This window comes from Euprymna scolopes, chromosome 34 (genome assembly GCF_053919585.1).
Source record: "Euprymna scolopes isolate OS-2025 chromosome 34, ASM5391958v1, whole genome shotgun sequence".
Lineage (NCBI taxonomy): Eukaryota > Metazoa > Mollusca > Cephalopoda > Sepiida > Sepiolidae > Euprymna > Euprymna scolopes.
In genome coordinates this window covers 74,054,235-74,081,877 of record NC_136515.1, presented here as the reverse complement: position 1 = coordinate 74,081,877, position 27,643 = coordinate 74,054,235, and positions in this window count along the sequence as shown.

The following is a 27,643-nucleotide window of genomic DNA, read 5'->3' as shown; positions in this document are numbered from 1 at the left end:
ATACTATATCGCACTTACATCTTAACCCTCCTATCATCTAAAATAGCTTGGGCACAACTCGTAGCTCAATTCTTAATACCTACTCATACTGTAACATTATCCTAGACCTAAGCTAGCATAAATAAAATAAATAAAAAGGGTAAAACTAAAACCAAATCCTCCCGAACAAGCCTTCTTACAATCATAGATACTTACACTGCATGAACTCCACTCACCCCATTTATCCATTAACAATTAAATAGCAATGTCCCTAAATCACTTTGAGGAGTGTAACTAATCAGCAGAGATATAACCTCCACAAACTAACCCAGTAACACTAACTAACCACGCGGGGTCGCAGAAATACCTGGATTAGAACCTAGGCGCGGAGCAAACCCTCTTAGTGCTGACGGACCAAGTAGGTCTTCCCATATCATCCGTCTAAGAGAAGGAAAACTCTGAAACTAAACCAAAGGGGGGGGAGGCCTCTTCAGTCTTGGATGACAACCTTCCTAGAGCTGGTGACTCAAACAAATTCACCGGTTTGCAAACCTAAACTGTTTAAGGAGTAGATAGGTTCTGTCTATCACCCGTCTTCCATACTCCTTCTTTGCCTATTAGTCAAGCGCAGAGACACTATCTCAGTGATTCGACAGAAACACCCAGCGTAGATCTTGTTTCCTGAGTAGGGCAACGAACGCCGTTTTTCCCCATTCCCAGCACACCCCACCCCTAAAACTGGACATTTGGGAGTACTTGAGTATGATATATGCCTGAGCAATTAGATTGGGTTGACCTTCTTCTAATGGGTTGAGGGTACCGGATTGACAGTTCCTGGCTGCTGTTCCCGACTGGTAGTACAGGTGCCCTAACTCTTTAGTAGCGCTTAGAGTGGCTGCTCCATCAACAGATGAATAATATCGAGTTGTTTGTAGTGCCATGACGCGCATGGACAGGGACCCTGCACTCATCCCCGGTGGGCTTTCCTGAGGCCACAATCCTAATTGGAGAAAGGTCAGCTGATGGTCTACTTGTGATGCATGTCTGATGCTCTGCATAACCTTATGTTTAGCTCCCCCTTACCTAAACCGAAACTTTTTAAAAAATATGACGACAGTGCAATCTAAAAATAAGCTCAAACCGGGCTTAGGGACAAACAAATTCAACTTGCCTCCTCCCTTGAGGCTTGCATTCACAAATATCTGTGGGCTTAGAACTAATTTAGCTGATGTTGAAGCATTTCTCTCAACAAATACCCCGGATATCTTAGCACTAAGTGAGACTAACCTACACTCCTCCATCCCCTCTAACCACTTTAACATGCCTGGATATCTCCCACTCTGTCGTAAGGATTTTGACAGACACATGCACGGACTTGGAGTTTACATTCGTAATACCCTCCCCCTGACTAGAGAAACACACCTAGAAACATATGATCAAGCCTTTATGTGCTTTAGACTAAATATGCAACACAATATTAGCTACTACTATTTTCTCTACCGCTCTCCCTCGACTCAGGACTGCATCATAATAAACAAAGTCTCTGACAGCATAGACACGACACTGTCCCTCGACACTAGCGTACAAATACATGTATTTGGTGACTTTAATGTCCACCAAAAACTGGCTTGGATTCTCTACTTACACAGATGCAGCGGGCAACACAACTCATAGCTTCACTATATCTCACTCCCTATCACAAATTGTTAAGTTTCCAACCCGTTTCCCTGACCAGGAAGAACAACACGCATCACTTCTAGATCTGTTTTTGACCAGAGTTCCCGATGGCTGCATAACAAAGGCCCACAACCAACTCCGGAACGCTGATCATGCAGTGATAATGGTTGAAATCGCCCTAAACTCTAGAGCCAAAACTGAAGAGCCAGTGCTCAAAACAACGAGATATTATAAAAAGGCTGACTAGGAAGCCATCAGAGAACTAATCAGAGATGACCCATGGAGAAATACTTTTTCTCTCCCTGCTGAACAGTGTGCAAACGAGACAACTGACTGGTTCAAAACTGCAATCGAAGCGCATGTTCCCATGTGGAAATTTTATAGTAAGCCCCACTCTCCCCAATGGTTTACGTCGACTTGCGCAAATACCATTGCTCAAAAGCAGCATGCATACCGTAGGTTTAACCGACATAAGTCCAGTTTAAACAGACTGAAGTATATAGAAGCTAGAAATAACGTTAAGAAAGAAATACCGACAGCTAAGAGAGAATTTACGGAAACCACTACAAAGCGCATCGAAGCACAAAAACTAGGAACTCGAGACTTCTGGAAAGTCTACAACAGTGTAGTAAATAATGGGCAATCAACAATTCCCCCACTAACCAACAATCACGAGGTTGTCTCCTCAGCAACCGACAAGGCTAACATGCTTGCCAGTCGGTTTGCCTCAAACTCCAAACTGGACCCTTCCAACCACCCCCTACCTGACTTTCCTATGCGGACAGACGCCACGCTAGACGATCTGAAAACCACCCCTGCTCAGGTGCATGCTATCATAAAAAAAACCTTGACACTTCAAAAGCATGTGGACCCGATCTTATCCCAGCTGTGCTATTAAAAAAGTGCTCAGCCGAAGTAGTTCCAGTTCTCTCCATACTCTACAACAAATGCCTTAATGAAGCTTGCTTTCCGGGCTGTTGGAAAACTGATTCTGTTGTACCAGTATTCAAGAATTTCGGCGAAAGGACTGACCCATCAAATTATCGCCCCATTAGCCTCCTCCCACATTTTGCCAAAATATTTGAGACCTTAATTAACTATGCTCTAGTCCATCACCTTACAGATGCTAAACTTCTGACTAGCAAACAATATGGATTTAGACCATCCCGGTCCACAGCAGACATCCTAACTGTAATCTCTGAACGTATATACCATTCACTGGACAAAGCGGGGGAGGGCAGAGCGGTAGCTCTAGATATATCTAAGGCTTTTGACAGGGTATGACATGAGGGTCTCCTCAGGAAAATAAGATCATACGGTATCACTGGTAGAACACTTGACATAATTAAATCCTTCTTAGATAAGAGAAAAATCAAGGTTGTCCTCGACTATCGTACATCTAAGCAATATGATATAAATGCGGGGGTGCCCCAGGGTTCTATCCTTGGACCTCTATTGTTCCTGATATTCATAAATGACCTCCCCGACAAAATGTCCTCTGAGATGGGTATATATGACACTACACTCTATGGCAGGCACGACAGGAAGACGAATGAACACATTTCTAAAGAAATGGCAGAAACACTAGAAGAAGACCTCCAATCTGTGGTGGAATGGGGACAAAAGTGGTTGGTCGCGTTCAATGCTGTCAAGACTAAACTAGTTTCATTCAATAATTACAAGAACCCCTCTCTACCACTTATAGCAATGGCCAAACAACTCTTTATCTGAGAGTCCATCTTTCAAACTCCTTGGCCTAACGCTCACAGGAAACATGAGTTGGAGCAATTACATTGAAGGCATTGCCAGGGCCGCTGCAAGAAAGGTGGGCTCTCTCTACCGTGCAAGACAACTACTAACACCCGAAAGTATCCTGTACCTCTATAAGGCAACCATTCGCCCATGTATGGAGTATTGCTGTCATATTTGGGCTGGTGCATCTGCTACTAGTCTCTCGCTCCTTGACAAGGTTCAAAAGAGAGTCGCAAACCTGATAGGCCCTGAACTGGCATCTAAGCTTCAGCCTCTGTCCCATCGACGAAATGTTGCATCCCTCTGCCTTTTCTACAAGTATTTTAGTGGTGAATGCTCTGACGAACTGCAATCACTTGTGCCCCCATGACGTTAGCACCCTCGACAAACCCGACAGGCTGCTAAATCCCACCCCACACTGTAGAGATCCCTAGATATAAAAGAGCTTTTTACTCCAGTAGTTTCTTCCTCAGAACCGCTAGACTCTGGAATTCCATTCCAGGTCCCTGCTTCCCCAACTGTACTGACGTGCAGAAGTTCAAGTGTAACGTGAACCGACATCTTTCTGCCCAAATGCCTACATAGTACCCCAGTAGTTGTTGCCCCTGATAGTAGCCCCCTACACCAAAGTGGCAATTTGCCTTGTTTGGGGTGAAAATGTAATAAAAAAAAAGAAAAAAAGGCAAAAAGCACCGCCATGCTATGGGTTAATTTCTATTGCGAAAAGATCTGATTATGACTACTAGATGTTGGTTACCATATAATAATCGATAAAGAATTGACTTCATTGAAATCAACATAAATTATAATATCTAAATGCAATTTACGACCGGCAAACGCTAGGCGGTTTGCTAGTTATTACAATATAGTTATTACAATATAGTTATTACGTATTTTCCGGTTGATTATATGTGCAAAAGTATACGTAAGCAAAATCACAGCGAAAAAACAATACAAAAAAAATACAAAAAAAAATCGAAGAAATACGAAAGCATCTACTGAGTCAATAAGTTTTCTCCTTTCTTTTCCAAGATGGCAACCAACCTATCTGACGAAGGTCGAAAGCTTCATCGGCCAAAAGTTGCACAAATAACACTCAAGATGAGAACAATAGTATGATTAAAACAAGTAATACAAACAATCAGCCCTCATCTAAAAAATTGAGGACTTTAAAAAATGATAGTTGAGAATACCTACGAAGATGGTTTATCCACTAGTATCTAATACGTTTGAAAAAATAAGGAAACATTAATCAGGGCTTAACTGCTATTTTCGTTGGCCAGATTTGTTCGCCGTTGCGGCAATTAATTTACGGCTTAATTAAATTATTCCGAGTAAAATACGAGTTATCTGCCCCTTTTTAAAATGACTGCTCAGTTAACAACTGGTCATTATCTGATCATAATTAAGACTATTGTTTAAAGTGGTATTCAATCAAAGGGAAACAAGAAAAAAACAATCATGGATATTTTGAGGAAGGTGCGTCGATTCAATCTACGCGAGTAGCGATGAATATGCGCTTTTAGTATTGAATGTGTAGAGATCGATTAAAATATAATGTATGGAAACGATATTAAAGTACATCTTGTGATGATACCCGGCTTATTATGATCCGTTTTTGTTTTGGATGCGTTACGCACAGCCATTTTTTGTTGTTGTTTTTTGTCCATGTACCTGTGATTTTTTTGTTGAGTTCATAAAAAGTTCTACAGTACGTACATAGAATTCGCCGACATTTTTATTGTTTCCACTGTATAGTTCTGTTTCACGTAGATTTCTTATTCTTCTAAGGTTGATGAAAGACAACCATCTGTAAAGGCAGCTACACGCGTAATTGTGAGACAAGGGTTGCGCAATCACTAACCACCCTTCTCCTGAATCGACACTACTTGATTCCAGTGGCAAGGATAAGTACTAGACGACAGAAACAATGCCGAGATAGGCAGAGATCACATGCAGCATATGAATATTCCGAAATAGTCACCCATTCTATTACTGACAGGTACAACGATGCTTAACTTGGGTGAACAAACGAAAACCGGTGTGTTAACGTGTTTATGCTATGTAATCTCTCCAGGTACTTACGAACAATAAATGCTAACAATTAGATTGTCTCCGCCACAAGTACAGTGTGTTTCAAGAATATTAGGCATATTTTGACATTGAATATCTTCGAGAATTATTAAGAATATAAAAACGCATGTTATATCTTCAGAAAGCTTGGAACTTCAAGTTTTGAATGGAATGTTCAAAGATGTTCAATGCGAGCATGATTGGTCACACGACACACATCAAGCGGTTAGTCAAATTCTTGCGAAACGGATCCCAGCATTGGATTATAAATACTTGTAACAGCTTCTATTATTCGGGCCTTCACCTCATTCTTTGAATAGGCGGCAGATAGACCAGTCCTTTCACAAATCTCCACAAAAAATTCGCAGGGTTTTCCGCATTTTTGGCGAAATACACGTTGAACAAGTGTTGATTATTCAGTTTTCTTGCAAATTCAAGCACACAACACGCATTTTCTGGTTGAGTGAATGCCATTAATGAGTCATAAAAGAAATGAAAAAATCAATAGCCTTACAAAAATGTTCATGCATTTAGCTTAAAAATGGCACAATTTTCATTTTATTATTATTCATAGTTAAGCAGATAAGAGGATTTGAAATGTGCCCAAGACTTTTGAAAAACCCTGTATTTATAGGTGTCTGTTCTAAATGTGAGACTTTTTAGAAATAATAGTGTTAAAGTACAATTTAAATTAAAACTAGCCTGGGTGCTCGAAGTTGCTCGAGTGTGTGTAACGGGATTGGTTGAGCAACTACAACCCTAATAAAATGGATTAAGACAACTCAAAATGGCAGAGAGTACTTGTGCGAGGGGGGAAATAGGAGTAGTAGGCACACAAACATACACACGTTCTTGCAGACGTTTGGAATTTATATCATAGATTATTATGCGTTCTTTAATAAAAGGGTAGTAAAGGAAAATTAGAATCAATTTTGACTTTGCGTTATAAAGTTTGAAATATATTTTGAATTGTTTATTTTCAGATAAAACTTCTCTTTTTTTTTTGTTTGCATCTAAGCGTGTTTTGAAACAGTTTTTCCTGTTAATTCTATAATTTTCTTATTTAGTTTAAGACACTCTATTCTGGCCGACGCATTTTAAACTTATCATTCGTTAAGCTCCGAAAGATAATAAAATCCTCTTTCACAGCTAAGCTCAGGAAATCAACGAAAACGCCATGTCAAATTATGGTTTTTCCTCAAACAACTTGAACTCGGAATTTTTTTTTTTAGGACTTTAAAACGACAGGCAAAGCCTTTTATAGAGATGCAATGACGCGCGTGGAAACGTATTCATTCACCGAATATCGAAATTACGCCAATAAAATAGGGGAATTCAATTATCCTCTCTTATTGAATTCGCACATGTCAAGGGAACTCTGATATTGAATATATCATGACGCACGAGTTGAATGACTAATATTTCTTTAGGTAAATTTGTAACGTCCATTTTGTCTTGTCCGTTTTTATTCACATTTTCCAATTTGTGAATGATCGCTGTCATTTAAAAAAATCAATTTAATAATAAAAGATATTTGATAATAAATATTGCTATCTGGATCCTGGAACTCTAATAGAACCTCACTCGTTCTCGTAATTCTGTTGCTGTTGTAGCTGCGGAAAACACAAGAACCCGCGCGTGATTCGGAATAGTTTTAATCAAATTTAATTTGTCCATTTTCGCTAGAGCTTTTATTTGACATACATTGTGTAATGGATCACTTTGCAAACATTTTTTGTAAAGAATTCTGTTAACTTTATGTAAGGAAAGAACGAGCCGATTCCGTTTTGGTCCAACATAAAGAACCGGCGCATCTCTTTCAAGAGAAAGAAACGTTATTATTTTTTTTACAATTTTCTTGAAAAATAAATGTTTATTTGTAACAATTCGATTAAAGGTAGCCATTTTGGAAATTGAATCGTTGTACAGCGCATTTATAGTGGAGGAAAACTCAGTCGTATCGTATGAATCGTAAGATTCTATTTTTGCCATTGGTTTTTCTGATATGTTTCTAGTAAACTCTTTTTTTTTCTAGAACGACATCGAGTACTTATAGGGAGCACGTCAAGGTTGCCAACATCCTAAGCTTAAGCGATTTTTATAGAAGGAATTGGATTCGACTATAAGACGAACTAGACGTTAACCCCTGCCGTTAAACAGCTAACCCAAACCTCAACTCCTGTGGCAGAAGATATAGTATAGAGATACTCTGAAATTAGAGAGTGTTAGGATAAAAATATATTTTAAATTACTTATATAATCTATCTGTTTTTCGGTGAGGTTTTACTTGATTGTTGTGGGAACGTTTCTAGATCCCCCGATGTGAACAAACGGTATTCATCCGTTAAGCAGCAATTATAACACGGTCGTTTGCTGGGAAGAGTTACCTGGTTCGTCATGCGAACGACGTCAGCGTTACTGGTGGTGTAATCAAACAGTATTCAAAAACAGTAAGACATAACTCAACAGTGTGGACTTCTTCTGCTTGACCGCTGTTCAGCCCAGATCATCGCTTCCTGGGGGGGGGGGTCACTGGCTGTGATGTCTGTTTATTATTGATTTCTGGCTGTGATATCTACTTGGGAGATGACAAATGAGACACAACACAGATTTGTAGAAAAAAAATAAACTACTTTATTTTACAATATCATACTTTAATAAAACAAAAAGTAATAAACTACGAAGGATTTCTTTTATCCTAGCAAGGCTACCTTAGCAAATCATTTGCGTTGGAGAAATGAGGTGTCCTACGTCTCCAAACGCAGAGATCAAAATGTGTTTACTGTATGCTTCTCAGTCGAGAAAAATAGAGCGTTCTGTAAAAATGTAGTTATGGGAAATCTGTTACTAACCCATTACGCGACAGGCCCCATCACGCAGCAAAAATATCTGTGCTACTATGCTGAGAATACAACCGAACAATAGTCGTCCAGAGTATTTACAGAGAATCCAGACAGTCACAAATCTATAAATAATGTTAGAAGAAAAATAAACTTAAATGTATTTGTAATTTCTGTAGTGATCAAGTTAGTCTGGAGCTTTGTTTCAAAGTACGAAGAAGCGAGCAAATAAAATAAAGTTTGATTCCTTTCATTTTATCTATTAGTAAATAAAAAGAAACTTTTGGGTTTGTGAGTGAGTGTGTTTCCTTATGGTCTCGAAAACGGTTTGGCCGATTTTTTAAAATTTCAAATGCATGTGCTTTATGTTTCTGTCCGTGTTCTTAGATAGGTTTCGTATCAGAATATCTTCGACAATTATCGATTAGACATAATCCAAAAAATCTGAAAGAACGAAATAGGCGATTTTGACTAGAGTTAACACCTCATACAGCTTAACATAAAAAATACATTTTAGAAGTGTTATTACCGCATAAGTAGAAAAGCCCAACATACAAAATCACGAGTAACGACTTTGGTATGACAGGGAAGCGTTTAAAATAAATGTTTCTGTTTAGAGCACAATTGAAACATACTTGACTTTGCCATTTTAAAATATCAGTTGAAGCCATTATTCCCATACAAGTAGAAAATTCCGGCATACAAAATCAACAGCAGGTCGTTTGATATGACAGGCACCCGTTCAAAATGAATGTTTCTGTTTAGATCATACTTGAACCCTGATACTTGACATTTGCATTTTAAACTTAAGTTGGAGCCATTACATATAAAATCAACAATAGGTTCCCTGTAGTGCAACGTAAACTACAATGTACTGTGGACAAAGTAACTGCAAGAAAACATGTGGAGATTTCTCCCATTGCAATGCGCTGGGTCCCCAACTAGAGTCTTCATCCGTCTTTTCAGATAGAATCGGTAAGTATCAACCTTTGAGTATAGTACATTGTGTATTGTCATGATTTTCCTGGTCTTCTGATCGCGATTCCTCAGTTTTTATCTGGTCCAGCTTATAAACGGTCCAGGGTACTATACTAGTGTTCATTCCTTTAATTTGGTTTCTACTATAGTTTTTAGTTTCGAGGAGTTTCCTAGTTCTTCCTAGGTATCCTTTTCCAATTTTCTCTTTGACGGACGAAGAGGGCTAATATGTATAGAGGACAGTCTTAATGACACAATAAAGAATTAGACAAATACGTAATGCAGAACACTTAAAAATAATTACCACAGTAAGAGACACTGGAGAAACAAACAAGATAGAAAAAACGAGAAATAAGACGAGGAAAGAAAAATAGGAAGAGAAACAGCTACACCGACGTTGTCCGGGAGTTCATAGGGATCAGCGAATTTTTAATCCTCCCATATCTTATTGTGCTCGAAATTGGTAAAATCGCCCATTTTAAAACACACCGTTTAATTGCAGACTCGATAATTTTCTCTTTCTTGTCTGTTTCTTTAATTTTATGTGCTCCCGGAACTCCTAGGTGTTTGTAGTTATCAAGTTCAACTCGTGCCCTCATCTATGTTTGATTGGGCAGTATCATAACTTCCGTTGTTTTCTCATGATCAGCATTTTGATATCCTGACTGAAGATCCTGATTGTGTTTATTAGTCTCTCTTGTTCTGTCTTTGTATTTGCAAACAGTTGCAAGCTACCCATGTACATTAGGTGGTTCATTCTTTCATTTTATTAGTGAACTTGTATCCGGCTTGAGATTTTCTTAGTATATTTTTCATGGGCATTATGGCAATGATGAATAATAGTGTTAATAGGGAATCACCTTGGAGAATCTGATTTTTGTATTTTAATCTTAGCAATGTGTTGTCCATCAGCTGCCAGTTCCAACTTCGGTGTCCTCATTGTATTTTCTACCAAATTAATTATCTTGCCTTGCATTTTGTATATTCTCAGGCATTCTATTATCTATCTTTGCAGGATCCTGTCGTACGTTTTTTATGTAGTCGATCCATGCCATGGCTAAATTCTTTTTTCTACTTGTTACCCCTTTCAGGATTATTTGGTCTATGCATAATAGGCCATGTGTACCTCTTTTTCCTTTTCAGTGTCCTTTCTGTTCACCTGGGAGTAGTCCGCAGTCATGAAGGGAATTATAAATTTGTTTCAGTTGTGAAGTAAGGCTTTTTCACATTTTTATGTAAACATGTTATAGGTCTGTAGTTGCTGAGGATGTTTCTTTTTTTCTGTGTCCTTCTGCACCAATATGCTTCTATATTTGGTTATCCATTCTGGTACATGCGCTTAGTGGATAAATATTTTCAGTTGCATAACTAACCTTTCCTGTAGTGTTGTGAATTTCCTTAACCAAAATGCATGTATTCCGTCATGACCTGGTGCTATCCAGTTGACCATTTTTCGTAGGTTGTTTTGAGAGATTTCTAGCCGATTTCATTGGCTGTTTCTTCTTCGATTTACTGTGAATCTTCTTTTATTTCTTTCAGCCATTTTGTGTTTCTATTATGATTCTGTCGCTTTTCCGGTATCTTGTTCCAGTAGCGTTTTGTTTCTGTCGGGTCCGCTGTTATATTTTTGTTTTTCCTCCATTTATATTCAGGTAGTATTGGCTTTCATCACTTTCAAAATTCATATTTTTCTTGCACTGTTCAGATTTGTACCCGTATCGTTTTAATCTCACTTGTTTTGTTGCTATTTTTGCTTCAGTTCTTCCTGTTTCTTGTTAAGCCTCTTCTCGCGTCATCTTCTAGTAGTTTTATCTTGATTGCCACTTGTACTTATTTTTTTTAAGTTTGTTAGTTTGTTTAAATGTGTGTACGGACGACAAATGTCGAAAACTTGGACCACATAATTAATTCCTTCACTCTCAACTGTGCATTTTTCTACAAAAAGGGGGCGCTTTTTCTCCTATATTTTTAAAAGGCCAAACCTCTTCTCGAATGATTAGCTATTATTTAAACCTTCGCCCCTCCCGGTTTAGCGATAGTCACAACGGCAAAGACGTCACGATTTTGTTTTTCACGTCATTTTCCTTCTTCGCGGTACGTGTTGGAGTCTGCCTGCCTACTACCATTTTTGTTTACTCAACAGACACCACCAAGCACCCGAGCAACGCCGGCCTTCCAGACTAGTTCATTATAACGTCAAAATATTTCAGAATCTCATTAAAAGTCATCCCTTATAAAACGACACCAACTAAGCAAGATTCACTTTATTTCAATTCCCCGTTTAAAAGATATTAAACGTAGTCCTAACTTTTTACACCTATCTTTTTTACAAGGAAGCCAAGAATTATCAAGGCCTGAAGGCCACTCAATGATATAGGTTGATAAGTGTATGGTAGTCATTGTGGCAATAGTGTAGACGTGTAAATTTTGTATAATTTGATTAGTCAAGGGGGACGGTTCAACAAAAACCTGTTCACATTGGCCTTGACGACCATATTTTAGTTAGGTTGGCTTATATTTAGTTTAATTATACAATATTTAAATAAGAGATTTCTATCAATATTCCTATGTGATAAGCTTAGTTAATGTTTCAGACAATTAGATTTCGTCCGATTTAACGCATGGCGGCAAGCTAATTGCAAGTTGTCTTGCATAAAACAAGATGGCGTTGCATTTTAAATAGTTTTCCAAACATAATAAAGGAGTCTCAATATCCGGAGAAGAAACAAAAACAGTGGCATATTCAAATTAATTTAATCAAATTTGTTCAGATCTGACTGCTTTCATCTATGCAGATAGCATACAAATTACATTAAGTGATGTTCATTTCAATAAACATCCAGTTTACTACAAATATATGCATCTCTGTGTATCTATTGATTTTTGTCAAGAGAGATAATAACATTTCAGAAAATTCGTTCTTAAAAAAACTGATACCATTTAAAATCACCGCAAATCATTTCTTCGTTTGCATATTTTAAAACTAAACATTATTCAGACCTGACTTTTGAGGGCATTTATAGTCAAGCCTAGATATCAGCTGGCGTAATACTGTACACAAACACTGCCTTAATTTTATAAAAGACATTATCATTGATATTTTTTTTTTGCAAATTAGTCCACCGTGCAATTACTCCTCGTAATATATAATAATCAATAAAGAATCGATTCTAAATAATACATAGGCAATCTGCATAAATAAAAATATCATGATTAAGCATATTGTACGACCGGGCAATGCCTGGCTGCCAACTAGTATATATATATATATATATATATATATATATATATATATATATATATATATATATATATATATATATATAGTGCAGAATATTGTTGAAAATTCAAAGACTCACGTTTTCTTTTTATAACCTTCGTTTATTTCCTGGATTTTTTTCCATTACAGCTGTTTCATTAGTGGGAAGGAAATTTTACGTCCATAAAAATATCCTGTCCCCACCAACTTCTTCAGATGTTTTTCCATTAGATTTTTACAAAAAAAGGTATAATTTTAACATGCTGAACATCGTATTCGGGTAAAAAACCTTCTAAAGCCATGCTTCCTCACTTCTGCCATCTTTTTGTATTATGTGTGATAGTTTCCGTTTTAACCCGTAGTTTCGTATTTTTTATTTATTATTTATTTTTGTTTTAATCCCCCTTTTTTCCTTCCCTATTTATTTTTGCAAATATTTTATAATTTTATTTCTACATTTACGCGTGTTTATTTTAATATTCCTTTATTACTTGGTGTTTTAATTCGTATTTTCACCTGATCCCTCTGTTTAAAGGGGAGGTAACTCTCATGGTATCAGTTTTTATATCAGAGATTACCTCCCTTGCACCTTTTATCTTTCCTTATATTATACGTTTAGTTTTTACTACTTTTTTCCTAATCTGCTCTAGTGCGTGAAATTAAGTATCTATTTCTGTGCAAACATCCGTGTATTACGTCTAGTCGTTTGTTTAATAATTTTTCTTTTTATATCAGTATATTGATGCTTCTAATATACATATGCATACTTTTCGATTTGCTCGGTTTATATTTTTCTCCTTTATCAATTATTTACAATATTAATATATATTCAGTTTTATTTTTCTCTAATTCCTTAATCCATACTGCTAAAGTGGTTGAGTTTTGTTTTTTTCTTCCGGTTTTTTACATTATTACTATTGGTTCTGTTTCTATTTTCGTTATAGTTGTTGTGGTTGTCACTATTGTTAGGCTCCTTTCTTCTGTTGTCCTAATGTTTAGCCACATTGTTGTTGTGTTCGTTATTTGTGGTGTTATTTTCTTTGCCAGTTTCATTTTTAAACGATGCTTGGTGATTACGATATCCGTCCTTAAAGAAAGGTCCAGTGCTCCCCAGATATACTTTAGTCTTATTATTTGTTATAACTTCACATCTGTATACTACGTTTGAAGTTAAACAGTCCCCACATTGGACATTCAGTAGGGTCCCGCCAGTTACAATCTTTGACGTTGTTAGATTTATTTTCTGTCCTATCTCTATTTTTAAAATTTTTTTTGTAATTTTGTGTTATTTGAACCAATTATGTTATGCGTTTAGTTAACAGACTTTGAGAAGGATAGGTTAACAGTGTGTATGTTAATTATCTTGCTTAGTTTACTACCTCGCGGGAAATTTTTTTCTATAATTTGGTAAAATTCCCTTGGGATGTTATTTTTTATATGGTAGCTGAACGGTGGATTAAACCCCGTCTGGCTCTTCCTTCTATTTTTCTTTGTAAATTCTCTTTCAGTTTTATTATGGTCTAGCTTTTTATTTTTATTTTTTGTGTTTATTGTATGTTTTATTTTTTCATTTGTTTTTGCTCCTTTTTTCCTTTTTATATTTCCTCATCGACATGTTGTAAGATATTACATTAGTATTTTTATTGTTCTTTCTGTACCTTGTTTTGAGTTTCCTTAACAAATTTAATTTGTTCTTTATATATTGATCTAGCAAAGGCTTTGCTATAATATTGTTTTTATTGAATAATTCTTCATTATGTGAGATTTTGGATATTCTTTTTAAGACGCTAGTTGTAATTGCTTTTTTCATGCTATTCGGATGGAAGGACTTGTGATCAAGTATATATAAATATATATATATATATATATATATATATATGCACAAATAGATATATAGTTTCTAGCTTAATTAGACAAGGTATGGATAAAAATAAGTAAGAAAGAAAAAAGGAAAAAAAATAAAAAGGAAAATAAAGAAAAAATGATGCATGCTAGGAGCGAACTCGCATAACTCAAGTTATCAAGCGAAAGCTTTTATGGATTCCAAATTTGAAATAAAGCATGTGTTCGTTATACTGATGCTATTATTCGTATGAAATTAGCCAGAATATATAAATAACAGAAAATCAAAAACTGCATTACTTATGTATAAAATGTATTATACAAAAATAAAAATACTGTATATATATATGCGTATGGGAAGGTTGTATATATATATATATATATATATATATATATATTGTTGTATATATATATATTGTTGTATATATATATATTGTTGTATATATATATATTGTTGTATATATATATATATTGTTGTATATATATATATATATATATATATATATATATATATATATATACACACTACCAAGGGTGCCCGGCATTGCCCGCGTGTTTGGTGGTGTATGCTGAGTAGCACAAAAAGGTCAATTTTTGAAAATTTAACCCCTAATTTATTGTTTTGTACTCAAATCAAGTTATTAAGTTAGATCCATGTCCAAGGAAACTTTATCTAAAATTTCAAGTGTTTAGACCCAAAATCGTCAGAGAAGTTTGGTAGAGTTCTCAAAAGTCAAATCGTTGAACTTTGACCCATTAACAGCCAAATTTCTGGCCGAAAACCGATCACATAGATTTTCCCAAATTTCAGTACCCTGTATATCAAATTTCGAGTCTGTAGACTTATAATTGATAGTATGAATGCACACAGACACTCACAGAGACACTTTCACTTTTATATATATACTAGCATTTCAGCCCGGTGGTGCTCGGGTGTTTGGATGTGTATGTTGAGCCAAAATAGTGGTAGTAGGAAGGCAGGCTCGAACCCGTACCGCAAAGGAGGAAAAGAACGGGGTGAAACCTAACATTTATACTGTTACGACCACCGCCAAACTGGAAGCGACATTTTTAAAAATTAAAGCTAGACAATTTAAAGGAGAGGATAACTATCAAATATATCGGCGAAAAAAGTGCCCTCCTGTAGAAAACTGCCTAGTTGAAGGGGAAGATATTAATGTTTTTAGCCAATTTTTCGATAGTTGTCGTATGAAAGATCGACCTTTATAACGATACTGATCTTGGTAAAATCCGTCCCCTTTATTGAAAGTTTAAGGCAGACATGCAAACATACATACGTACATACAACCTATCAAAGTAAACGCTCGTAAACGTTTTTATTTAATTTTTGAATTTTTTATTTCCATACTTTGTGGACGAGGCGCGTATGCAGACCCCACGATTTTAATGAATCATCATTATGCCAGATAAACCATACCCATTCCCGTGTCTCGATACATCTTCTATCATTATATGTAATCAGTTTTCTATAATAGCCAACGATATAGGAGCCTATATGTGACCAGGCACACACACAGATGTTCAGCTTTATATAATATATATATATATATACATATATATATATATATATATATATATATATCTCGCAATGATGAAGGGAATACTTAAATTCATGATTACAAACGTTTCAAATAAAGTCAACGGGGTGAAGAGAAGAGAGAAAAAATGGGGGAGTCAGCTGACCGATTTCGCCCTAGCTTTCTCAAAGCTGTGTCGAGGGTATCGAGGGATTAGTTTTGCAAATAAAAATATGTACGAATAAAATAACGCTGCATAACGTTATGTATGGAGCGAATAAAAAAAAAAGTTTAAAATTAGCAGATAAGAATACAAAAAAAAAACAAAATAAAAATTCTATTTTAACGTATGAATAAATAAATAAATAAATAAAAACTGATGAAGATAATACATCCCAGAATAAACCAACTTTAAGAAAAAATCTAAATATTATCAAATTAAAAATGTCAAAATTAAAATATTTATAAGAACGAGATGTGTTCTCACTTGTGGTGAACTAACACTGTTAAGTCTGGTTCCGTTTTTTTTTTTTTGTAAATAACCTATCTCTATCGTAAAATCTTACCATCAAATAATATACGAGGTGCCTTCAATAAGTTTCCAGACTATGTTCGTACGGGCACTTCTATTGATAGTTCACCCATGGGAATCTAGTAGCCTTTGACTTCGCAATCCTCTTTGCTTGCAATGCATTTGTAACGCTTTAACAAATTATAGAACGCCCATTGAAAGTACTTCTGTGAAGAGCGTGCCAATGACCCTCGCCACAGTTTCTTTTATCTCATTCCTCTTATGAATACAGCCTTCAAGGGTGTTCTTGAGCTTAGAGAATAAGCAAAAGTCAAAGACAGCAAGGTTTGAACTCTAGGCGGGTGAGGAACTGTGTTGATGCTAATCATGGTCAAATATTCTGTGACAATGGATGGAATTTTGGATTGATGCATTTACGCAAATCTTTTGCATCTAAAGTTCCTCGCCAATAATTGTATGTGCAGTTCGCACACTGACATCAAACCGTGCACTTATGGTCTCTATAGCAACGCGACGGTCCTTATTCATGAAAATCTTAATTTGGTACATTAACTCTAGTGTTCTGACTTCTTTATATTTTTAAAATCTCTTATCATCGCTCACAGGCTCTCTGCCTTTCTTGAATCTCCTATGCCACTCACAACTAGTGCTCGAGTAAAAAAAAAAAAAAAAAGTCTCAAACATTCCATACGTTTCTGTGGCATATTTCCAAGTTTAAAACAAATTTTTCTGTCATATCGTTTTTCTAAGTCGTCTTTACGTCCAGATAGTATTTTTGAAATCCACCAGCTAAGGCGATGAAGTTTTAGTAGGTTGTATTCTGATTCCTACTGTAGCTGCTTATTTAGACATGAAATCGTAAAAATTAATCAGTCATTACATAGGATGTGTTGTAATAGTATACTAAAGTTTCAAGAGTCTACGACAATTTTAAATGCATGTACAAAAGTCTGTAAACTGATTAAAGGTACCTCAAAGTCTATTTTGGTTTTTATATAATAACACTCATGTTTAATTTTATGTCCTTTTATCGTTTTGTATTTTGTGAACAAGTATGTGAATTTATTAGCATTTGTGTGAGTGTACGAATTAAATGGATATGTATGCATATGTGTATGCTTTTTTCCCTCGATTTTTCAATCGATTTGACGGTACTGAAAGACGAGAAAAATTATATGCGCAAAAAACGATGGATATTATTTTGTAGAACAGAATACGTGCTTTCTAATGATACATAACACTTTGCCAAACATCAAAACATGTTTTAGAACAATTTTTTTACGAAACGGAAGGAACTCATGTTACAATCTGATATATCTAAAATCTCTTTTCTTTTGTTATACAATTTCGACTTTCTCTGATTGCTCCGTCATCCTATATTGCTGTTGCGAAACACCAATTGCGTCATTTTGGACGATTGCGTATGAGGTCAATGTTGTTATTTACTGTTTTCATTATTACTTATCAACATTTGATTTGTTGTGAAAACGACTAAACTTTCACTTTTATATTATGTAATCATTTTCCTTTACTTCAACTTTTATATTTTCTAATTTTTCAAAACATTTTAGTCGATTCTTGATTCTAACCCTAACTCAACTCTTAAACTCAATTACAGTCTTACTTAGTTCGTAATTTATAAAAAATGCATTCATTATGGTATGCACATATGTATACGCACGTAAATAATATATGTATGTGTATATGTTTCTGCTATATGTACATGTATAATTCTGCATAACTGCTTACATAAGTGCCATAGTTTACATTATTATATTTTGACTTTAATTCCATTTAAAATGTATTCAATTTTCCTTTAATGTTTTGCACGTCGATATTTGATTCTTTATAAGATTTTAATCTAAGCAAAATCGGAAGAAAAATTTGTTCACCAATGTAAGAACTCGTCTTTTTACCACAATGAAAAAAGAAAGTATCAGTGTGCCTAGCACAAGGCGGAAGTTTCATGGACAAGGATTCTTCACAAGAGATTCTGGTCTGTGGATCAATTACTACTGAACTACATACTCGCTGAATACAACTGTGTTGTCTTCAAATCCAATGTACAAACATTACCATAGTGTTTATATTTCGATTGGATGGTTGGTTGCTTTTGTTATACGGCATATCAACCCTTTTCACGTTATTTAATGCCGAATCCAGTGATTTTGAAGAACAATATTTTAATAGAATATATCTGGGTTTTTTAAAGTCGGTTTCTATTTAACCCATAGTTGGGACCCTAACAGGTACTACCGCTCCGGATCGAAGTGGACCTGGGAGCAATGGCAATTAAAGCGTGGCTCCACACTATTATGCCCGCAAGATGGGACTTCACCATCAGATATAGTTTAAGGTCATATCCAAGTCCTTTAAGTTAAGAAGCCAGTAGAGAAGCGGGTGTTTAGAAAAAAGGGGGTGAAGGAGACTATTATTTTTGTTTTGGACTTTGCAAAACATGACTTAGTTGTGCAAATAATTACAAAGAAAAACAAAAACAGAAAGGTGTTAATGTAGGTGCAGTTGTGTAAGGGACTAATCTTCCGACAGCCTGATCTGGTTGCACAAGTTTCCGATTGGAAGAATAAACCTTTATACCAGCATGTTTATAGGATTGGACAGAAATTTGCATGTTCCAGGCTTCCCAGAAATAATTTGAAGTTGATTATAACATTGGTTACCTTAAAATTCGCTCTCAACGACTTATTATTTTGTGCTTTTTTTACCCTGTAATCTTTATTCTTTAAAGTCCTGGATATGACCGTAAACTATATCAGATGGTGAGGCCCTAACTTGTGGGTTTTGAAGAGTGTTGAGCTACTCTTTAATTGCCTTAGCTCCCACTTCCACTCTGACCCGGCCTGGTAGTACATCTTAGGGTAACAGCTATAGGGGTAAATAGAAACTGACTTGAAAAAACAACAAATATATTCTATTAAAAACTTTTCTCTCAAAATCACTGGATTTGGCATTAAATACTCTAAAAAGGGTTGATATGTCGTAAAAAAAACAACCATCCAACTTATTCTTTAATAACTCTTATTGCCTATAACTGATGACTTAATAATAAGATAAGAATATTTTATTTCATTTATATTTTGAAAAAAAAAAAGAAAAAATCGGACAATATTTATTCATTTAACAAATTGATTTTTATTTAATAATTTTATACTTTAATTTGTGGATCTTTCTCATGAATTGAATAACTATCAATTCTCTTTCTATATAAAAGCCAAATACATCCAAGGATGGAATACTGCTGCCATATCTGGGCAGGAGCTGCTAAACACAGCCTATCTTGCCTTGACAGAGTACAAAATAGACTTCGTGGCTTAGTGGGGGATGCCCTTTTTTCTACCCTGCAACCTCTCTCCCACAGAAGAGACTTGCGAGCCTATCCTTGTGTTATCGTTATTTCCATGGCAGGTGCTCGTTTGAGCTACAATCTCTGGTCCCCCCCTCGCCAATCTTTCACGAAAAACACCTGTCTAACTGAATCCACTGTGAACAATTTCCGCCACTCTTTATTTGTGCCTAAATCAAAACGTGAATTCCATGAACAAAGCTTCTTTCTTAGAACTGCACGCCTGTGGAACTCTGTTCCGTCTGCCTGCTTCCCACCTGACTACAACTTGGATGTCTTCAAGTCCAACGTTAACAAATTCCTAATGAACCGCCCCCTTAAGTAAACACTTCATCAAATCTCCACACTACCGTACTGTACTTCAATAACCCTTATCCCTGAGTGGCTTCCGGGCCATGTTAAGTGGTGACCACCGTGTAAAAAAAAGGAAAAGAAAAAAAAAAGAACTTCTAATGCGACAAAGCGAAACACATTCTTCATCCTTAAATTTGCATAACGGTAGACGGAATTTCCATCAACAATATTTTCCCATCTGTGGGATTAATTTTATAGTGATTACAACGTGGTCACCTTAAAATCCGAGGTCTACAAATTCTAGTCTTATAATATTAGGTTGGTGCAAAAGTAATGTCATTTTTGACGTGTATATATATATATATATGTATATATATATATATATATATATGTGTGTGTGTGTGTGTCAAAAACGACATATATATATATATACACGTCAAAAACGACATATATATATATATATGTATATATTGTAGTCATGTCATGTCATATGCTACTGGTACCATGTAACCCAGTACCTCCTGCCTCATGGTCGGGTCACCAGCGACTTAACTGGTTCCCCCATCACGTGTTTAATGAGGAGGGTGGCCAGTCTCGCTGAAGGATTAAAAACAAGACCTTCCAAAGTGCGAATGAACCCTTGTTTGGGATCAACGGCCAACTAACACCGTGTGTGTTTGTGCGTATGTGCGTGCTGGGGTGGAGAGGGCTCCCATAAGCCGGAGTGAAGGCAACCTTTCCGGGGAGAAGCAAATCTCTGATTTAACAAACCATAAAGCGGAAGACCAGTGCCCGCATTAAGCTGGTCTGCTGTTTGATTTGTTGCTGGCTATCTTGCTCTTGCTTGTTGCTGGGTCTCAACATTTTGAACCGAGAGAGAGAGAGACTTAGCTGTCGTACTAAGCTAAGACTGTAACATCATCTGTGTATAGATACTCCCTCAGGCTATAAAAATGATCATGTGGCGATGGAAGCCATTTTTGGGCTCATGGACTTTAAGAGTCTGAGGGAGTGGCACTCGTCTGATAAAGAAATTACATTATTTTTGCACCAACTTGATACTCTCGAATGGTAATACTTCCATATTGTTACTCATCTTTCGCCTTGCAAGTCTCCGGTCCCATTAAACCCTCTCCACGAGTGGTTTTTGACCTTCATAATCTATTAATAAAAACTAGTTTTTGAAACTATCCATACCAATACATTTACAGGTCGAGAAGTATACTATTTTAAATAGCGGTATTTTCTCACTGCACAATACTTTCTTTACTTCCAAATCTTCAGATAATATTGATTTAAATGGTAACGGTTCACCGATTTCTAAAAATAAGAATAGCCGACGGAAAACAATCCTACTTTTCGTATTAGATTATATGTTTTATTTTCAGATCAAGATCAATCCTTAATGTATTTAAATGTTTGCGTCGCAATATCCTTATCTCCTCAGATACAATCCTTTTGAAAATATAATTGTAAAGTTTTTGTAATGATATTACAATAACGCGCGTGCGCGCACACACACACACACACATATATATATATATATATATATCAAATTTTTGTCATTCAATGAATTTAAAAATTTATGTCGTTAAAGGTGTGAATTTCAAATCCAAAGATTTTTATTATTCTATGTAAGACAAAGAATACATTTGAAATATTAAAACTTCTTATCATATAAGATTTCGATGTCCACAATCTCTGCGAAGGAGAAAATATTAGCAAATAGTTATAATGGTTTACACCTTATTTGCTAAGGTCATTGAGACATGAAGTATATATATATATATATATATATATATATATAATTTTAGTTTTGCAATTAATTTGTCTACATTGGTCCACTGCTTGTATCCCCAGTGCTATTTTTACAACGTTTCGTTCGATGTAACCTCCGACCTCATTCAAGTTTATCTTGTCGAACTCTGGAATGTTTCTGTCGAACTAAAGAATTGTAACGGAATTTACTTCACGAGGTAGAATGCTCTCGTTCCGTCACCCATGACCTGATAGAAGTCCTAAGTAATTCGCAATTGTGTTTTCCTGTCGCCAACACTGAAAATTGAAGATTCAACCTTCATGAGAATATCACTTTTACATTTGATTTTCCTTGTACTTTGATTACAGCGCAACGGGTCCTTAAGAAGGTCGGAGGTTACATTAGCCGAAACGTCGTAAAACTTACACTCAAGATTAGTACATTAGTTTGATGAAATAGATATAATACGAATAGCAAATCCTTATCTTCAAAAATTTAGAAACGTCAGCCAATTAATATTTTACTTTTTCGATTCGAAGATTATACCATATAATTTCATAGCAGTCGAATCGATTTTAGCAATGCTAAAAAAGTGTGTCAAGCAAAGTCGTTTATGCCCACATTTCTACGTCCTTTAAATATGAAATCAAACAAATTTAGAATTTTACAGTAAAAAATAGGGAAGTTTAGGAAGAAAATTGTTTAGATGATATTTGAAGGCAGCAACGTCATAGTTAACATGGAATTATGCACGTGGTAAAGTCTTCCTTGGGATAAAAACCTATGCGAAGACGTTTTTTCTGTAGAAATTCCTCCGAACGGTAGGAACATGTAGAGAAAAACGAAACATACTTTCAAATTACTTCTATCTATCTATCTATCGAGACAAAGAGAGAGAAAGAAAGAGAGGAAACACAAAGTCATACTGACAGACAGAAAGATTTAAGAGAGAAGGAAAAAGAGTATAAATAAGTGTTAAAATTAAGAAGTAAATTTGATGTATACATATATGTTTGTGTGTGTATATATAAATATATATATATATATAGAGAGAGAGAGAGAAAGAGAGAGAGAGGGGAATAAATAATTATTGAATTTACAAAAAATAACTCTGGAATATGTATACACACGCACATATACATGGAGAGAGACAAAGGAAGATAAAAAAATGAAAAAGTGCAATAATAGTTGTAGAAATCGAGAAATAAATTGGAGGAACGCACGCACACACACACACGCACACACACACACACGCATATATATATATATATATATATATATATATATATATAGAGAGAGAGAGAGAGATAGATAAATAAATAGATAGATAGAGAGAGAGGGTAGGAGAGAAAGACAGAGACAGAGGCAGAGAGAGAGAGAGAGAGAGAGAGAGAGAGAGAGCAAATTGATTAATTTTGAATTCTTACCGTTTTTCACTAATCGAACCATACAGCTGACTACATTTTTTTTGTTGTTATTTTTATTTGTATTCCTGATGTTTTTGAAAATGGGAAATATTGTATTTTGGGGTCGGAATCTAATCCATGTAAGAGTTATAATTTGCTTTTTTTAGACCTTTTTGTGATATTTTCTCGGCTCTATATATCAAATGACTTTATGCTTTATCTGGAGCGATTTCACTAACACACATACACACACACGCATATATATATATATATATATATATATATATATATATATATATATATATTGAAAGGTATCTTTTTGTTACATTCAACGTTATCGCCTTTATCACTGGTTACGTCATGTCCTTTTTTAAATATTTTAAAAACAAATGTACAGCTCGAGAAATATATTTTTTATATTATATCGGCGTATTAGCTTGTTTTATAAAATGTTCTTTATATCTAAATATTTATCCCTTTGTGTGTCTTGAATTTATTCAGCTTTTAACAGTTCCCCGAGGCCGAAAATAGAAATGGCGTCTCTAGTCAAACCTTCTTACCTTTCATCTGGGATTATCTTTTTGAATTCAAGATCCTCATCAACCCTTTATAAACTCTAACTTGACGTTTCCGTTGGTGTATTATTATCTCCACCGCCGAAAATACTGGCTTACAAGTCGCGTAGACTTGCATGCTATTTTTGTGAGGTTGAAGTAGCGTTAAACCACACGGCTTATCAAACCGTTACAATCGACACAAAGTGACCTATCTGTCTGGCGTAGCTATTCACATATGCCCAGATTCCTGATATTTGAGCCATGCGATATCTCTGCAAAATATATATGCTACTACTTGGATTAGTTGATATTCCATTTATCCTATTTGCTTGTCTCCCCACGCGGTAAGGTTATTCACATGACTGCATTTTTTTTACATGAAGGTAAAAAAAAGACCCAGAAGCCACTCGGATATAAGAGTTATTTTGTGTACAGTAATAAATGGGGTAGTGTTGCAGTATTCATTAGTGTTGGAGATTTGATGAAGTGTAATTACTTAGGAGGGGCGGTTCATCAGGAATTTGTTTATGTTGGACTTGAAGACACCCATGTTGAAGTCAGGAGGGAAACAGGCAAGCGGTAGAGAGTTCCACAGGCGTTCAGTTCTAAGAAAGAAGCTTTGTTCGTGGGATCTACGTTTTAATTTAGACAGAGATAAAGAGACGGGAAAAGTTTTGACAGTGGTTTCAGCTAGACGGGTGTTTATCGTGAAAGATTGGCGATGGCGGACCAGAGATTGGAGCTCAGACGAGCACCTGCATTTTAAAAGTTAAGGAAAAGCCACCTTCCATGAAAGGAGCACTATATGCTGGGCCAAATATAAAACATTGCCTCAGTGTAGGAGCACTTCATTAATGATTACGCACACAAAAGACAGTGTAGCACGAGAATTGATACCAAACTAATAGATGACTCGTATAAGAAGTCCTAGTAAGTCAATTTTTATACCGTTTAAAATAATAAACATGAATTTGGAAAGCAAATGCGGGTGAAAATAAGATATTGCGAAAAACTATTTCCGAAAAAGGAAACATAAAACTGTGAAAGCAAACAGAATTGTACATTGTACATGTTTCTTTCATCCAATCTCCTCATCCGACAAAAACTCTTTTTTTTTGTTTTTTTAGAGAGCCGACTTTACCGGACCCAAGATATAATTTGTTAAGACAAATTACAAAACTCATTCTTTTTATATAAAATTGTTTTATTATTTAATTTTACTGAAGAGAAGAGAAAGACAAAAATAATACAGATTGGGAAGAAATTTTATGGAGGAGAAGAGATGGTGGTAAGAAAAGAAAAATAAGTGAAAAAAACACAGGGGAGTTCTACAGATTTTTCAGTTTAAAAGTAAGTTTGACTACAACATATGAAAAAAGTTATACAAATATGACTTTTTTTCATAATTTGTAGTTTTCAATTATGTACTAATTTATAGTTTGCCTATGAATATCAACATCATTATGCTAACTACTGAAGATAAGTGTGCTACTTTGAAACTTCATGGACTAAGGAAAATTTTAAAGTTTTCAATGCGTACTCCTTGTTGAATAATAAACATATATATATATATATATTTAATATATAAGTTTATACGTATATATATATATATATATATATATATATATATATATATATATATTGCAGATACACTAGTTACAAAAGATTTACTGGAAGAAGGTCCGAGATTACATCAACTGAAGGTTGTCTGAATAATCCTAAAAATGAAATTACAAATTATTTAGGACCTTCACCTAGTCATAACTGACGGAACGATAAACTACGTCAATTAAATAAAAGTTTACGTTTGACAGAAAGGTTTCCGCATTCGACAGGAAGATTCCAGAGTCGATACATAACACATATATATATATATATATATATATATATATATATATCATTATCTGACCGTGAGTCTTACAGGTATATATATATACACCTGTAAGACTCACGGTCAGATAATGCAACAATTAGGGTTATTGAATATACTTTATTACTTGATTTCTTTTTTGTGATTCAGAATTTTGATAAATTTAGATGTATAGAGTTTATTATTTAGATTTATTGAACTTGTTACTCACCTTGGATGTTACCTTTGTAAAGTTTTGACTGAGGTACTTTCTGATTTTAATTAAATGTTTTTTTTTATTGCATTTTCACCCCAGACAAGGCACAGTACCATTTTAATGTCGCGGGATAATATTTCAGACATAATGCAGGATACTTTGTAGGGAGTTTCGCAGCAAGTTATCTGTTTACATTGCATTTAAACTTTCGCATGTCAGTACAGTTGGGGAAGCAGGAAGCCGAAAAGGACTTCCTAAGTCTAGCAGTTATGGGGAAGAAACTTTTAGAGTAAAAAGCTTTCTGACATTTGGGGGTCTGTACTGTATATGGTTAGATTTTGTTACTTGTCGGGGTTTTGGGTGGTGTCTACGTCGAGGGTTTACAAGGTCTATAAAACTTCATGCTGAACTTAGGAATCCGTTCGGAATTTCGACTGGAACCCTTTTAGCATCAATGAAGTTATGTCCTTTTTCTCGATCCGTCAACAGTGGCACTGAACAAGTCTTATGTTATCCACCCATACTAAGAGCTGAACTTTATTTAGAAAACTCGAATTCAGAATTGATTATGACTTAGAACTATGTCTGTTGCTGCACGGGTCCTTGCCACACGATTATATTTGATGGAGTAGGCTACCCCGATAGATGCATTAACGTGGTCCATTTTAAATTACGTACAACTTTCTATGTTTTACTTGAGGATTCCCAGAGTTCAATGAGACGTGCCGGAAGAAGGTGCCATGCAACATCGTTTATAAGAATCGCATTCAAGATAATAAATGTAGTCTTTTTCTGAAATTATTTTAATAACAATTTATTTTGCTATATCGATAAAGAAATTTATTTTGCTATATCGATAAAGAAATTTATTTTGCTCTATCGATAAAGAAATTCAATGTACATCGAACAGGTAAATCGTCAATAATTTAAGAATTAATAAAAATCGGTTGCTAAAACTTCAATAAACTTACGCAAGCACTTTCTGAAATCTATCTCATTCACGTCTGCATGCATTGTTTTAACTCAAAACTCACACCCGGCATCCTTAAACCCAGCAGAATAGGAAAGCTAAGCGATTAAATACGCTAACTGAAAACCTGGGTGTGCGAAGTTCGAATCCAGGCCATGGCACAATCACTTTCATCAAACTCCCACTTGATCTTGTGTCTAATTTCTGGCGAGAGAGTACAAATTTTGGGTGACGATTGCTTATTGTTTAACGACAGGGATTGACAACTTTGGTGATCCAGTTCGATCTACAATCATTTTCATCAAACACTCGCCCGAACTTCTGCCTAACCTTCCAGTGAGGAAGTAAATTTTGGGGAGGGGGTGACGGTGATAGAGTGGTTTAATACATGAACTGAAAACCTGGGTGAGCCAGTTTGAATCTAATTCGTTCCACAGAAATGTCGTAATCTGCCTCACAACTGACATTTTGTCTGATCTCTCAGACAGGAGGTGAATAAATGTAAGTTAAAAAGAAACACACAATCCACAAATAGTTTGTATCTGCTACGAAGAAAAACAGGCTTGTGTGAGGAAATACAATACTGGAATGAAACTAGTGAACCACTAGAATTTATTCTCAAACGTTAGTGAAGCTATTCGTTTTTCAGCCTACTTGACGAGATTACATTCTGACATCTTAATTTTAAGGCCGTAGAATAAAGGAAATGTATAATATCTGTAGTTTCACGTCTGCCATCGGATAGTGTATTTCGCCG